General features: G+C 34.9%; 1 protein-coding gene across 1 annotated transcript in view; it reads left to right on the top strand.

Annotated features, from left to right (window-relative positions):
• Window positions 1-14,035, top strand: part of STK3 (serine/threonine kinase 3) — a 524,086-nt gene that overhangs the window by 472,608 nt on the left and 37,443 nt on the right. The window lies entirely within an intron of this gene.

Genomic DNA, 14,035 nt, shown 5'->3' with positions numbered 1-14,035 from the left:
TTGGGTTCTTGCTTTTTAGCAAGAATTTTTATTTTATACCTTGTATTTCACAGACAGTCAATTGTCATTTAGCTTAGTAATGTAGATTCCATGCCTATCTTCCTAAGGATTCTAAGTAATCATTTTTCAATGTGAGGAAAATTTTTCGTAATATTAGTGTATATTAGTAATCTATAAAGTAGCACATCAATCATCTTAAAGTTTTTATTTTGTTTTTTTTATTCTTGATATATATTGACTTCTAAACCCTTTTCAAAGCAGCCACTAAACCATACAGGAGGATGCCTGAAGGCCACATATTGACTTAGAAAATCACATATTAACATTATATTCTATGATATTTTAATTTATCTTGTTAAATATTTCCCAATTACATTTTAACCTGGTTTGAGCTAGTCTCAGAAGTGTTCAATACATCTCTGATGTAGAGGCCTGTTAGTCACCTGTTTCAAAGATAGGACAAGTCAGTTAATTTTAACTGAAGATACTATAAAAAGATAAATAACGTGCAAAATAGAACTAGGTAAATAAATAGAAATACAAAGTAATTTGTGAGGTTTGAGGAATAGATTATTATTTCTGGCAAATGGGCTTGAGGAAGACTTCTTGGAAGAGATGGATGCTGATCGAGAGATGGGCACCATCAGGAAGATGATAAGAGAGGAAAAAGAAAGCATGAGGCATAAAGTCCATTGTACATAAGGACCTAAACAAATACAAAGTGGGAGCTACATAGAGTAATGGTAAATAGGTTTGTTTCACCAGAATATAGAATTATGTGGAGAGAAGGATAATAATTAAGGCTGAAGAAGTATATTCGGACATTAAGGTCAACTTATTTACTTAATATAGGTGAAAATCTGAATTTGCATATGGAAATTTAAGGGAGACAGGCAATTTATTTGGCTGAAATAGCATTGGATATAGAATTACAGCTTTAGTACATGCTATCTGTGTGACCTGGGACAAGTCAATTAATGGCTGCTGACTCCTATTTCCTAATCTTTTAAAAGGGGGTGGGTGGATTTGATAATCCCTAAGATCCTCTTTGACATATTGCTGGGCAAGTTAAATCACTATCACCACTACCATGATTATCAACTCAATTTGGACCTTAATGGTGACAGCCCCAGACCTGAACCCAAGAGCCTAGAGAATAGTCATGACCCTTAGACCACCAGACTTGTTTCCAGTTCAGTCCTGGAAGCAATCATAAATTATTGTAGAAAGGGAGCCTAGCTTCTTCAACACTACCAGCAGTAATTGCTGACTAACTGTTACCAGCAAGTAGGTAGACATAGGAACCCTGTGAGTAGCAGCAACCTCCAGAGCAATAGTTCTGCTTCTAGCCTCAGTCCTCACTGTCATCATCTGAGAAGGCAGCCCCTGGGGAGAAAAGGCCAGTCACCCTCACCAACTACAAACTGTCACCCACAGAACAGGCAAGCCAGTTGGCTGAGGCAGCAAGGTATCATAAGAGAGAGATGGGAGGCAGAGTGAACCAGGCAGGTAAAGCTGAGATGACCACCCTGACCATTATCTTCCTCAGACTCTGATGGAGATAACCCAGAACCTTAAACCCAAGAGCCTTTCATTCCCCTAAGTGGTACAGCCTAGCAGTGGCTCCTATAAATGCTATAAGCTATATTTATTGAAAAACCAGAAAAGAAAATTCTCATCGCAGAAATCAAATGGTTCAGAATCAGAAACTGATGTGATTTTGTCAGTGGAAATGATGTTAAAAAATCAATATTGTCATCTCCTTTGCCACTGTACCCTCAGGAACATGGGGCCTTTCTGTCTGCTCTACTGCTAAAACATTCTGTATGATCTGTTTACCTTATTAGAGTGTGTGCTTCTTGAGATTAGAGAGTCCTTAATAAATACTTTATTCATTTATTTATTATGAAACAAGATGGACTTATGTGCCCTGAAATATATGGTTTGTCAACAGAATTTGGGAATTGGTCCTCAGTGGTCCTTTGATCCAAGTTATGCCTTAAAAGGAATTTCTTTTCATTGTACCAGGTAAATTGATATCCAGTCTTTGCTTGAATGTTTCCAATGGAGGAAAATAAACCCATTTTCTTAGAGCATTCCACCACATTTTTGGATAGCTCTAATTCAAGGTTCTTAAACTTTTTTTATTCCCCTAGAAGACTTTGGCAGTCTGGTGAAGCCTATGGACCCGGTTCAGAATTAATGTATTTAAATGCATAAAACTAAATGCATAGTACTGCAAAGGATAACAATTATATTGAAATAAAGTTACTAAAAAAAAATTTTTAAGCCATGCTCTGAGATCCTAAATTAAGAAACCACTGCTGTAATTGACCCTTAAAACAAACCTAAATTTGCCTTTTTATACCTTCCTCCTACTCCTAGTTCTGCCCTGGGGCCAAACAGTAAACACTTTTAATCCCTCTTCCACTTGACTGCCCTCCAAATACTTGAAGATCTATCATATTTCCTCTAAGTTTCCTCTTTTCTAGGCAAAACATGCTGATTCTCATATGGTTTGAACTTGAGACCCTTTACCAACATGGATGCCTTTTTCTGGATGCTTTCCAGAGTTATATTAAGTTCATAAAATTGGTTTTATACACATCAGAAAAGGACCTCAAATACTTGAGTCATTGGTACATTCACTGTTTTGTTATTAGGATAAAACATTTCCAGAACATTTTTTAGGACTTAGTCATTACTCATTATGACAGACTGTTACCTCATCTGGATGCAGTTTGAGTACCATTTTCTATATACTTTGATAAAAAAGAAAACAAAATAATGTAATTGTAATGAATAAGACTACTATATGGGTTACCTTTATAAAAGTTCTCTATATGTATACTGTATTAAGCTCCAACATAATTTGTGTTATTAACTCACTTCTTGAAAATATTTTCCAAATTTTAATAATGAAGCTAAATTAGTCCTATTATAAATAATTTCTTTTTTTTTTGGTCTTTTATATGACCAAGATTTTTCCACATTTTAAAATGACTTCTTTCCGTATAATGGAAAGTTATGAAAGCTAGAATCAAATTGAAACTACAAGTCTCATAAACCATGATAACTCCTAAATTGAGCATCAGAGAAGATATATTCTACCACTTCTTCCATTAATGCCATATTAATGGATGTTAGTTATTTTTTTTAACTAATTAAGGCCTGAATAAGTGGGTTCCTCATTCACCTCATGAAGTGACATATCTATCCGGGCTGGTTTCTGTGAAGCTTTTTGATTCCCATTCTTGCATACAGTTTAGATTCTTAATGGCAAAGATAAGTCTTTTCTTCTGAACCCAGGCTCAAAGTAAAGAACTGACACAACTTAGAGAATCATCTACACCAGTGATGGGAAAACTTTTTAAAGAGGGGGGCCAAAGGAAAGGAAATGCTCATCTGTCAGTCTGTTTCTAAGGCAATTCTTTGGAAGTTTCATTGTATTGTAGCCTACTCATTGTATTCGTCAGATTAGGAGTAATGTGTGGAGGATAGAACATTTCAAGGGGCCCATCAACTACACCATTAAAATGTCCTCTGTCAACTCATAACTTTCTGCCTAGCTTTTGTAAGCTAGGAAAATGACTTGTACTTTTGAAGTAAGTGTATACCAGAGGTACTGTTGTTTTATCTCAATAAAGTTTAAGGCTGTAAAGGTTCTGGATTACTTAAAGTAGTTTTTAAGGTTTTTCAAATTATACAGATGCCAAAGAGATTAGTAATCAATTTCCTGCCACTTTTGGCAGGTCTACATATTTACTGTCCTAAAACTATTTTAATTTATTGATTTTGAAATTTCTGATTACTTTCTAAAGGTTGTTTATTTGTTTTTGTTTTTTTCCCTTTTAAATTTACTTTGAGCAAAGAAAAAAAAATCCACATTAGAACACATTGGTCTATTTTTGTGCCAAGACTTTCAGGGAAATATTTTATATGATTAATTCTGTGTGCTTAATGTAGTGTAAAAAATCAATTTTATCCATTTTATGTTATGAGAGCATGACCATCCTGTGTAGACTATTTAAAGAGTCTTTGACTTTCATAATCTAAATTTAAATGTTCATTGTTGTACTTATTTGGGGTTTTTTTTGGTAATTTTATAAGCTGAATGATGGGTTGCATTCCTATGCAAGCTAAAGCATATTTCATTAGCAAATCTGTATCATTTCTTAATAAAGCAGTATTTTGGCCTTGCCCTGAGTTAACCTAGAATTGTGGTAGTCTGAATAAAGTTAGAATCTCTGGCCTGAATTCCATAAAATATATAGGTCATGACCCACGCTATTTGTAACAGTTCTGGATTTAGTTAATTACCTTCCCCCTTATCCAATGGGTACTTAATAGGTTATCTTCCTGTATGCCCTTAATAGAAAGAGTGTTGTGTTTAGAATCACTAGAGTTCAAATACCTTATCTGCTTCTTACAACCTGTGGCAAATCACCTTAACTTTTAGGTTTTAATTTTCTCATCTGCAAAATGAGATGATTGGACTAGATGATCTTACTTCCAGCTCCGAATCCTATTATCCTATATTTATTTCCTTTTCCTCTCACAACTTTTCTGTCTTAGAATTAGGCAGAGGGGACAGCTGGGTAGCTCAGTGGATTGAGAGCCAGGCCTAGAATCCGGAGGTCCTAGGTTCAAATCTGGCCTTAGACACTTCCCAGCTGTGTGACCCTGGGCAAGTCACTTGACCCCCATTGCCTAGCTCTTCTGCCTGGCTCCAAGACAGAAGGTAAAGGTTTAAGAAAAAAAAAGAATTAGGCAGAAAAACAATGCAAAATGTAAATCTACATAGCACCTTCTTTCCTATTGATCTCAAAGAGTTTAAAAGTATGAAATCAGCACCTTCTTTCCTATTGATCTCAAAGAGTTTAAAAGTATGAAATCAGCTATTACCAAGTGAATAAATTATTCTGAGAATATAATGTAAATACCTGAGGGTAGTCTAATTAGTGCCATGGAAAATAAGCATTCAAATGTCTTCCTAGCCCTTCATTAATTGTTAGAATTACTGTCCATGATTTCCATACAGGTAATTATTTGCATGCTGAGGAGCTCTGTCTCCTTGTGTCCTGGTTGTCGAGAGATACTTAGCAGTTTGGGTCCTCTCTATCTGACATATAAAAAGAGTTAACTACAAAGACATTAAAAATCTTGTATACCCTCAGAAGGAGTGTTGAGTGAGGGCCTGGCCTTGAGGGAGGTCTAGTTGAAGACACCTCTCTGGGAGCTGGGGCCAGAATCAGCAAAGGAATCCCTCCCTCTTGCCATCCCTACTGCTTATGCCAATCCTGTTCTTATTCATGAATCCTTGTCACATTGTTATCCTAATGCATTTGCCAGTATTGTCCTATTTTCACCCTTAGATAAATATTCCGTCTTGTCTTGTTCTTATGTAACATTCAGTATTGTCTTGAAAAAGTCACAAAAAATGATAGAGGGATTCCGTTAACTTTTTACTGGAGACTTGTAGTTTTGGCTTATGTAGCTCTTAAGATCTAAATATTCAGAATTTATTTTTATTTAGGGAGAAATTAATATATTAAAGATATTTAGCTACTAGGTTGGAATGTTGGCTTATTCAACCTTCATGACTTGCTTGTCAAACAAAATTCCAGCTGCAGAATATTTTTCCTTAAAGGTCTTTGAAAAGGCGAATGTTAGAGATGAAGTGATAGTATTCCATGTTTACATTTATTATACAGTGCAGTAATGGAACAGGCTGGGGAGGGGGGCGCTTAACTAAATTTCTTCATAACGTTTTAAGGTGGTTTTTAATTCTACCTTCAGAAAATTGTGGAGAAATGTGTAGAACTAGCATTAGATAAGTAACATATCCCCAGCAGTTTTAACTTTTGGTGATGTGATTATTCCCAAATGACTGGCTGTGGGAGGAGCTTATTTGTCAGAACTTTATTACATTATCTAAAAACTATTACAGTCTTACTCTTAACAGTAAATCCAGGGAAAACATTATATTTACAAGTTGTATTAAAGATAAACAGAATACTGTCTGAGTGTGTATGGTATCATGCCAAGCACTGGCAATACAAGTACAAACCAAAAAACAATCCCTTCTCTCAAGGAGTTTATGTTCTAATGGGAAAAGAGAACACATAAAAGGGAGCTGGAAAGCAGAAGGATGGGGGCAGGAGCATTAGAAACTAAATTGTCTTTAAGGATCCCCACACCTGTAAGTGTTATTGTGCCAGGTATGTAGGTATTTCTGTTCCGGCGGTTACATGAAGAACATAGTGATGTGACGAATAGACAAACAGACTGCAGAATCAGGGAGATTTGAATTCAAGTTCTGCTCTTGACAGACTAACATAAAATCCCCAGCAAGTCACTAAACCTCTCAATGACTCTTTTAAGTTTTAGAGAAGATGCTAAGAATTGGAAGAAGTTCCTTACTAAAAAGTCCTGGCTCACTCCCCCATAAAATAATAATTAGCTAAGAGCTAATAATATATTGCTTATTTATGCTCATTTATGTAGCATTTGTTATGTGCTGGATACTGTGCTAAGCACTTTACCTTTATTATCGCCTTTGAGCCTCAAAGCATCCCTGGGAAGTAGTTGTTATTATCTCCATTTTACCAATGAGGAAAGTGAAGTAAACAAGTTACTTGCCGAAGGTCACACAGCTGGTATCTGAGACTGGATTTGAATTCAGAGCTTCCTGACTCTAAGCCCACTGCTCTATGTATTGTATCTCCTCATTGCTGATACGCACAATATTATATCATTGATTTTGGTGTAAGTTTTATATAAATATACCACCAAATTCCACCTTCAGTCACTCTGTAGATTGCATTTTTTAAGCAAGAAATGGTTGTTAATTTTTCCCTTTTCTTATAATAATGAAAATGAAATCTAAAAAAATTTCAGCAGTCTGATATAAGTCTTGATTATATAAGAAAGCTCTTCAGACAATTTACTTGTAGACTATAAAAGATTAAGGTGACTCACTGGGAAAATAGAAAAGATATTCTTCTTACATTTCTTTTTGTTTTTTTTTAATTAGTTCTAACAGTTTCCATTGACTCACCTTAATTAGCTAACAAGTTAAGCTAGAGATTATATATTTTATGTAATAATAATATTTTATTTTATTATTATATATTAAACACTTCAGTATTGCACTTTTTCAAATGGATCCATTATTTCCTCAATGTTGGTCTTTCCATCAGTGGAGATTGCAGCCCGTACACATCTTCTCATTTTGCTCAGTCCTTTTTGTGTTCTTCCTAATTATGTCCTAGCAGATCTATACAACTCACTGGAAGTCGTCAATGGCTTTTTGAATGTCATTGAGTACTGTCCATCAATTTTCTCTCACTTCCACCTCATGACCAACCTGCTTCCTTTTTTTTTTTTTTTTACAGTACTGATATATTGATGTATCTCCAAGGGAAGCTTTTTTTTTAATTTTTATTTTACATGTATTTACATTGTTTGATCCATAAATAATACTTGTACTGTTAAGAGGGCCACAGTCACCATGTATACAGAACCTTTTTAATATTGAAAAATACAAAAAATTTAACTTTTCCTCAGGATTATAAGTTTGATTATCTAAACTTATAAAACATTCATTTATTGTATATATGCTACTGCTTACTCCCTAACAAAAGTGTAACAGCCTTCTATTCTTGTTTAGAATACTAAAAAGCCTCATTTATTTCATTATTCTGTGTATCACATTACAGTGATTTCAATTTTATTGATGTAATAAATTTTCCTTCACACCCTAAATCTCCTAAGTATGACTGGGCAAGTTTCCCTTGTTACAATTAAAATTATCTTAAGAGACTGACCTTGGGGGAATAATATCAGTTTATTAATTATATCCATTTATTGGTTAGGCCAGGATCAAAATTGATAAAGAGTCCTATAGATCATTGACCCCTTTGAATGACCAGAATTCGAACCTTGGTCAGGCAGCTCAATAAATAGACTTTTAGGAACTCATTATTCTGTCCCTCCCTTGAGCATTCCAAGACATTTCTAATTGGTGAATATCTAATAAGGAGATGGTCCATCAAACCCTCAGCCCTTCGCCACAATGACAGGTGGACAGGTAAAGTAAAATAATTCTTGTCTCCATTTATTAACCCAATTCTGTTTTTTAAAAAAATGACATTCTTTGAGATTTCTAAGGACAAAGGGAAGAAAAACAATAGAATTCCTGACCTTAGACACAAGAATACATAGTAATTCTCTCTAATATATATATTGAAATTGGGACCTGCTACTCCAGGGTCCTGATATAAGAATTAATACAATGTATGAAAAGTAGATTCTCACATCCTGGGCCTCAATGTCCTCATCTGAAAAATATGGGATACATACTAGATGGAGTCTGAGATTTCTTCCAGCTCCTAATCTATGATCTCATGATCCAATTTTTGTAATAAAATATCTAGTTATATGAGTAAATTTGGAATAACACAACTACAAACATTTTAAAGATTTGGTTGCCTTAAAAATCATCAAATCCTGATATTTTTATCCACACAACATAGCTAACATCTGTCTAAGTGTGAAGTTTAATCCAGACATAACTTTTTCTAATAAATAGAACTAGTACATTGTGAAACCTTTTTGTCACATTTTAACCAAAACAGATTGATTGCAGGCAGCTAGACCGACATACAGTATATTAATCACAGCCATTTAGATTGTCTCTTGAGACTAAGTGAGGTGCATCACAGGCAAAAATATATTAAAATAAAATAAATTCCTATGGTAGGATATTTATTTTTTTCTTAATTCAGCAATAATTGTTGTCTTTATTGAATCACCTATTTACATAGATTTCCTGAGCTACACTTAATAATAACACTTAATTTCCATTTTCCAGACCCTTTATGTGCATGCACAGATCTTCGAATCAAATTATCATGTGGTACATCTCAGATGATGCTTTCCAACACTTTCTTAAAAGACATAAATCAGTTTAGAAAGATTTGTCATTCAAACCATCTCATCTGAGACTTTTTGGTATTCTCACATGATATTTGCATGTTACTTTACAAATTAAATTTAATCTCTTGAATTAAGGTTTTCTGTCATAATTTTTTTTACTTTCTAAAAAGTAGTAGTCTTCCACATCTTCCTTCTTGTCCCATTTCCATAGTTCCTTTGATTGCTAATATTATATAGCTGATGCAGTGTTATAACTATTATTGGTTGATGAAGTTATTTCCTAGTATGTATGTATAAAATTGTTTTTTCCTTTGTAGTAAACCTTTTGTTGTTCAGTCATTTCAGTAGTGTCCAATTCTTCATGACTCCATTTGACATTTACTTGGTAGAAAAACTGGAGTGGTTTGCCATTTCCTTCTGTAGGTCATTTTACAGAAGAGAAACTGAGGCGAACAAGATCAACTGACTTGCCTAGGGTGATACAGCTAGGTCCTAGTAAGTTACTCTCTAAGGCTTAAGTTGCAGAAAGGTGCTGAATTATGACTAAAAACTCAGGGAAGTAGGTAAATCGGGAAAATGTACAAAATGGCCATTTAATTTGGATTGTTCCAGTTATCATAAAATCATAGACTCTTATAATTGGAAAGGATATTTGTTGTTGTTCCATTGTTCCAACTGTTCACTGTCTCCCAACTCCAAATTTGGAGTTTTCTTGTTAAAGATTCTAGAATGGTTTGCCATTTCCTTCTCAAGATCATTTTATTGTCGGTCAGTCGTTTCGGTCATGTCTGACTTGTATCATCCTATTTGGGGTTTTCTTGGTAAATATACTGAAGTGATTTGTCATTTCCTTCTCCAGCTCATTTTACACATGAGGAAACTGAGACAAACCAAGGTGAAGTGATTTGCCCAAGGTCACCTAGCTAGTCCGAGGCTGGATTTGAACTCAGATCTTCCTAACTCTAGACCAGTGATTCCCAAAGTGGGTGCTGCAGTGATCCAGGGAGGCAGTGATGGCCACAGGTGCATTTGGGGGTGGTGAATAACTGTAAGGGGGCGGTGATAGTTTGTGACGGGGGCACTAAGTAATATTTTTTCTGGAAAGGGGGCGGTAGGCCAAAAAGTTTGGGAACCACTGATCTAGACCCCATGCTCCATCCACTGTGCTGCCTAACTACATAGATCATTAAATATATAAAACACTTTGTAAACTATAAATTGCTATATAAATACAAGCTATCGTTATTATTGTGGTATAGTGAAAAGAAACTAGATTTGGAGTCAGAAGACCTGAGTTCAATTCTGGCTATGTGTGACCCTTATCTTGTTCCTGCCCAGCATTAAATACTGTATTACTAAGTTTAACACTTATTTGAAGATTAAATCCTCTTGACTGTGTTCCTAGTAAGTAGTTATTCTGTCTTTACTTGAAAACGGCCAGTGATGGAAATTCACTGCTTCCTAAGGTATCCCATTCCAGTTTTAGATCACTCTAATTGTTGGGAATGTTTTACTCATGTTGAAATGAAATCTCTTTCCCTGTACTTTCCATCTATAAGTCTGAGTTCTCCTCCAGAGACAAGCAAAATAAAACTGATCCTTGTTCTAAAAGAAAACTTTAAAAATCAAGGTAATTCTAAAAAGAGGAAATTAATAGACCCATGAAAGAGTATAGATTTTGAAGAGAAGGACAAGTTTAACTGAGATAGGGAGTGCTATGTTGAAAGGAGGGTTGCTGAAAACAACATGAGGTCTCCACACTTTGGGAGAGATATCATTGTTGTCTTGTTCTTATGATCCCAAGCCTCAGGCCCTTCAGAGAATAGGGAGTGCAGGTATTAGTCTGTAACAGGAAGTACTAAAACCAACTTTTCAACAAATAACAAAGCTAGCTGTATCTACCAGCTTGTAAATGTGATTACAGCAAACCAATCAATACAAACAGAATTAGTCAAGAGCAGAAGAAAACCTTTAAAGGTCAGAGTCCTGAGAATTACCTATTCATGATTATCTTTATTTTTTCAGTCCTAGAATTTCAGTCCTAGAATTCACATCTCATCAGTACCTTCTGCTTCTGGAGCCTCTCCCTCTGATTGCAAGGTTTGCATTCTTCTAGTAACCACATTTAAGGGTGCCCAGGCCAGCCATCTCTTTATTCACCACCAGGTTACACTGTTCTAGTCTTCTCCATCATGAACCAGTACCTTCTCTTCTCCCACCTTTAGCTTTCTTTTTTTATGTGTTGTCTTCCCCATTAGAAAGTAATCTCCTTGAGTTGAGGACTGATTGCCTTTCTTTTTTCTTGTGTTTGAATTTCCAAATAGTCTGAATTTCTTAGCACATATTTAATAAATGCTTGTTGATTTGAGTTATCACATTGGCCTAAATTTCAAGAAAGAACCTTATAGAGCAGTGGTTCCCAAACTTTTTTGGCCTACCACCCCCTTTCCAGAAAAAATATTGCTTAGCACCCTCTGTCACATACTATCACTGTCCCCTTACAGTTATTCACCACCCACAAATGCACCTGTGGCCATCACTACCCCCCTGGATCGCTGTAGCACTCACCAGGGGGTGGTGGTGCCCACTTTGGGAATCACTGCTATAGAGGCTGAACAGATAAGGATAGTTCTCATCCAAGGAAATAGGACTTCAGTGATCCCATGGTTATTGAGACAATCTATGGAGGAGTGAATGTAACATCCTGTAGTCCTAAAGAAGATTTTCTCAATAGAGAGGTATCAAAGAGAGTGAGTGTATATGTATACTACAATCCTTTGGCTCCCACCCTGCATCTCAGAGTTATAGAAATGAATATAAAAGTGCCAACATGCCTCAAAGCCTTACCAATCTGAATTTGCCTCAGCTAAAAATCTAAAGCTAGAGATGAGATGATAGCTTACTTAAAGAAACCTAAAGAGTAAACTAAAAAACTAATTTAAAAAATAGCTTCAGCAAACTTTCAGGATGTAAAATAACTTAAATCACTCACATGTCTTTATAATATCAATAAAAACCTGGTAGGCAACTACTTATAGAAAGAGATGAACCTAAGTAATTGGAATAATATTAATTGCTTATAGAGAAGATGTCAATATAATAAAAATATTATTGTTTTTAATTAATTAATAATTTTTATTAATAAACTCCAAATGAGTTTACTTATTCAGTGCTATACCAAACTACCAAGAGATTAATTCATTTATTTTATAGAACTGGAAAAGAAAAATAACATTTTATATGAAGGAAGTAAAAGATCCAGAAAGAAATAATGAAGAGAAATGGGAATGAAAGTACCCTAGCAGTGTCAAATCTCAAACTATATTACAAAGCAGTAATAATTAAAATAATTTGGTGCTGATAAAAATTAATTAATAATGGGAATAGACAACAGAACTTGAAAACAGCCAGTGATGGAAATTCACTGCTTCCTATGGTAGCCCATTCCAGTTTTAGATCACTCTAATTGTTGGGAATATTTTACTCATGTTGAAATGAAATCTGTTTCCTCATACAGAAACAAATATATCTAATACACCCTAGTATTCAGGTTACATGCCTCAACTCCTGGCATAAAGACTTACTATTAAACACAAATGGCTGGGGGAGGGCAGTAGTATGGAAGAAATTAGACTTAGACTGGCAACCTCATACCTTATACAAAGATAAACTCCAAATGGGCACATGACCTAGATAAGAAAGGTTACATCATAAACAAATTAGAGAAACTGGGGAAAAAATTATCTTACAAAACTATGGGTAGAAGAAAAGTTCATGACCAAACAAGGAATGGCAAGGATCATAGAAGATAACATGGTTAATTTTAATAACATAACATTAAAAAGTGCTTGCACAAATACAATAAAGCAAAGATTAATGGGCAAACAACTTGAAAATCTTTGCAGCAAGTTTCTCCCATAGAGGTCTAATTTCAAGATGAATAGAGGATAAATAGATTCAAATTTATAAGAAAAAGAGCCATTCCTAATTGAAAATGGTCAAAACCTAGATTTCCTAGTGAAATAAAAGGGGAATTCCCTGGTTCACCAGATCTGTTCACAATCTGGAAAATTACATGGAACTGGGAAAGCTGGGCCTTATGTCCTTCATATAATATGTAGCCCCAACCAAATGATCTTCAGTTCTAATAATAATAATAGCTATCATTTGTATAGGGCTTTACAAACATTTTTGAGTTGATCCCCACAATAACTGTGAGGTAGGTGCTATTATTGTCCCCATTTTATAGTTAAAGAAACTGAAAAAGGTTAAATGGTTTTCTGAGGATCACCCAGCTATCAAGTGTCTAAGGTGTTTTTCAATTCAGGTTTTTCTGATTCCAAGACTGGTGTTTTTTCACTGCAGTACTAAAAGTACTCTGCTGGCAAATAAATTGCTTAATACTCATTTCAACCAATTTAACCAAGAGATTTTCCTAAAATTCTCGTCTTTGAATGTTTAATACAGAAGTGTTTGGGGTGAGGTTCCTTTTATTCTAATTATACCACATAAGATGAAATATTTTAAGATTTCTTATGCAATGTAAATTCACTCTTACCATGGGTACTTCCATCTTTCCTTAATAGTGTGTAGTCACTATTCTACCATCAAGGCAGCAAAGTGGCACAGTGGATACTGGGCCTGGAAATCAATAAGATTGGATATAATAAAAGTGTCTACCTCTAGAGTTATAGCAAGGATCAAATGAGATAATGTTTGTAAAACACTTAGCACAGTGCCTGGCACATAATCAGAACTATATAAATGCTTATTTCTCCCCTGTTCCCTGCTCTGAAAACCCCTTTTTAATCAAACATTCATTTTTAAGAATTTGTGCTGTCCCAGTGTCTGGCCAAGACAGAATCCTGGCTCAAAATTAGCTTGCTTAAACTGAATCCAGATGAGTCAAAGTGTCATTAGTTGACAGAAAAAAGCATTCTAAAAAATAACTGGAATTGCAACAACTTTTAGAAAATAGAAGTATACCTATGCTTTTTTACTGATTCAATATTCTACAATTCCATTTTACATACATATATATATATATATATATATATATATATAGAGAGAGAGAGAGAGAGAGAGAGAGAAAGAG

This window comes from Gracilinanus agilis, chromosome 1 (genome assembly GCF_016433145.1).
Source record: "Gracilinanus agilis isolate LMUSP501 chromosome 1, AgileGrace, whole genome shotgun sequence".
NCBI classification, from domain to species: domain Eukaryota; kingdom Metazoa; phylum Chordata; class Mammalia; order Didelphimorphia; family Didelphidae; genus Gracilinanus; species Gracilinanus agilis.
Note: the sequence above shows the minus strand (reverse complement) of the source record. Positions and strands in the feature narration are given on the sequence as shown.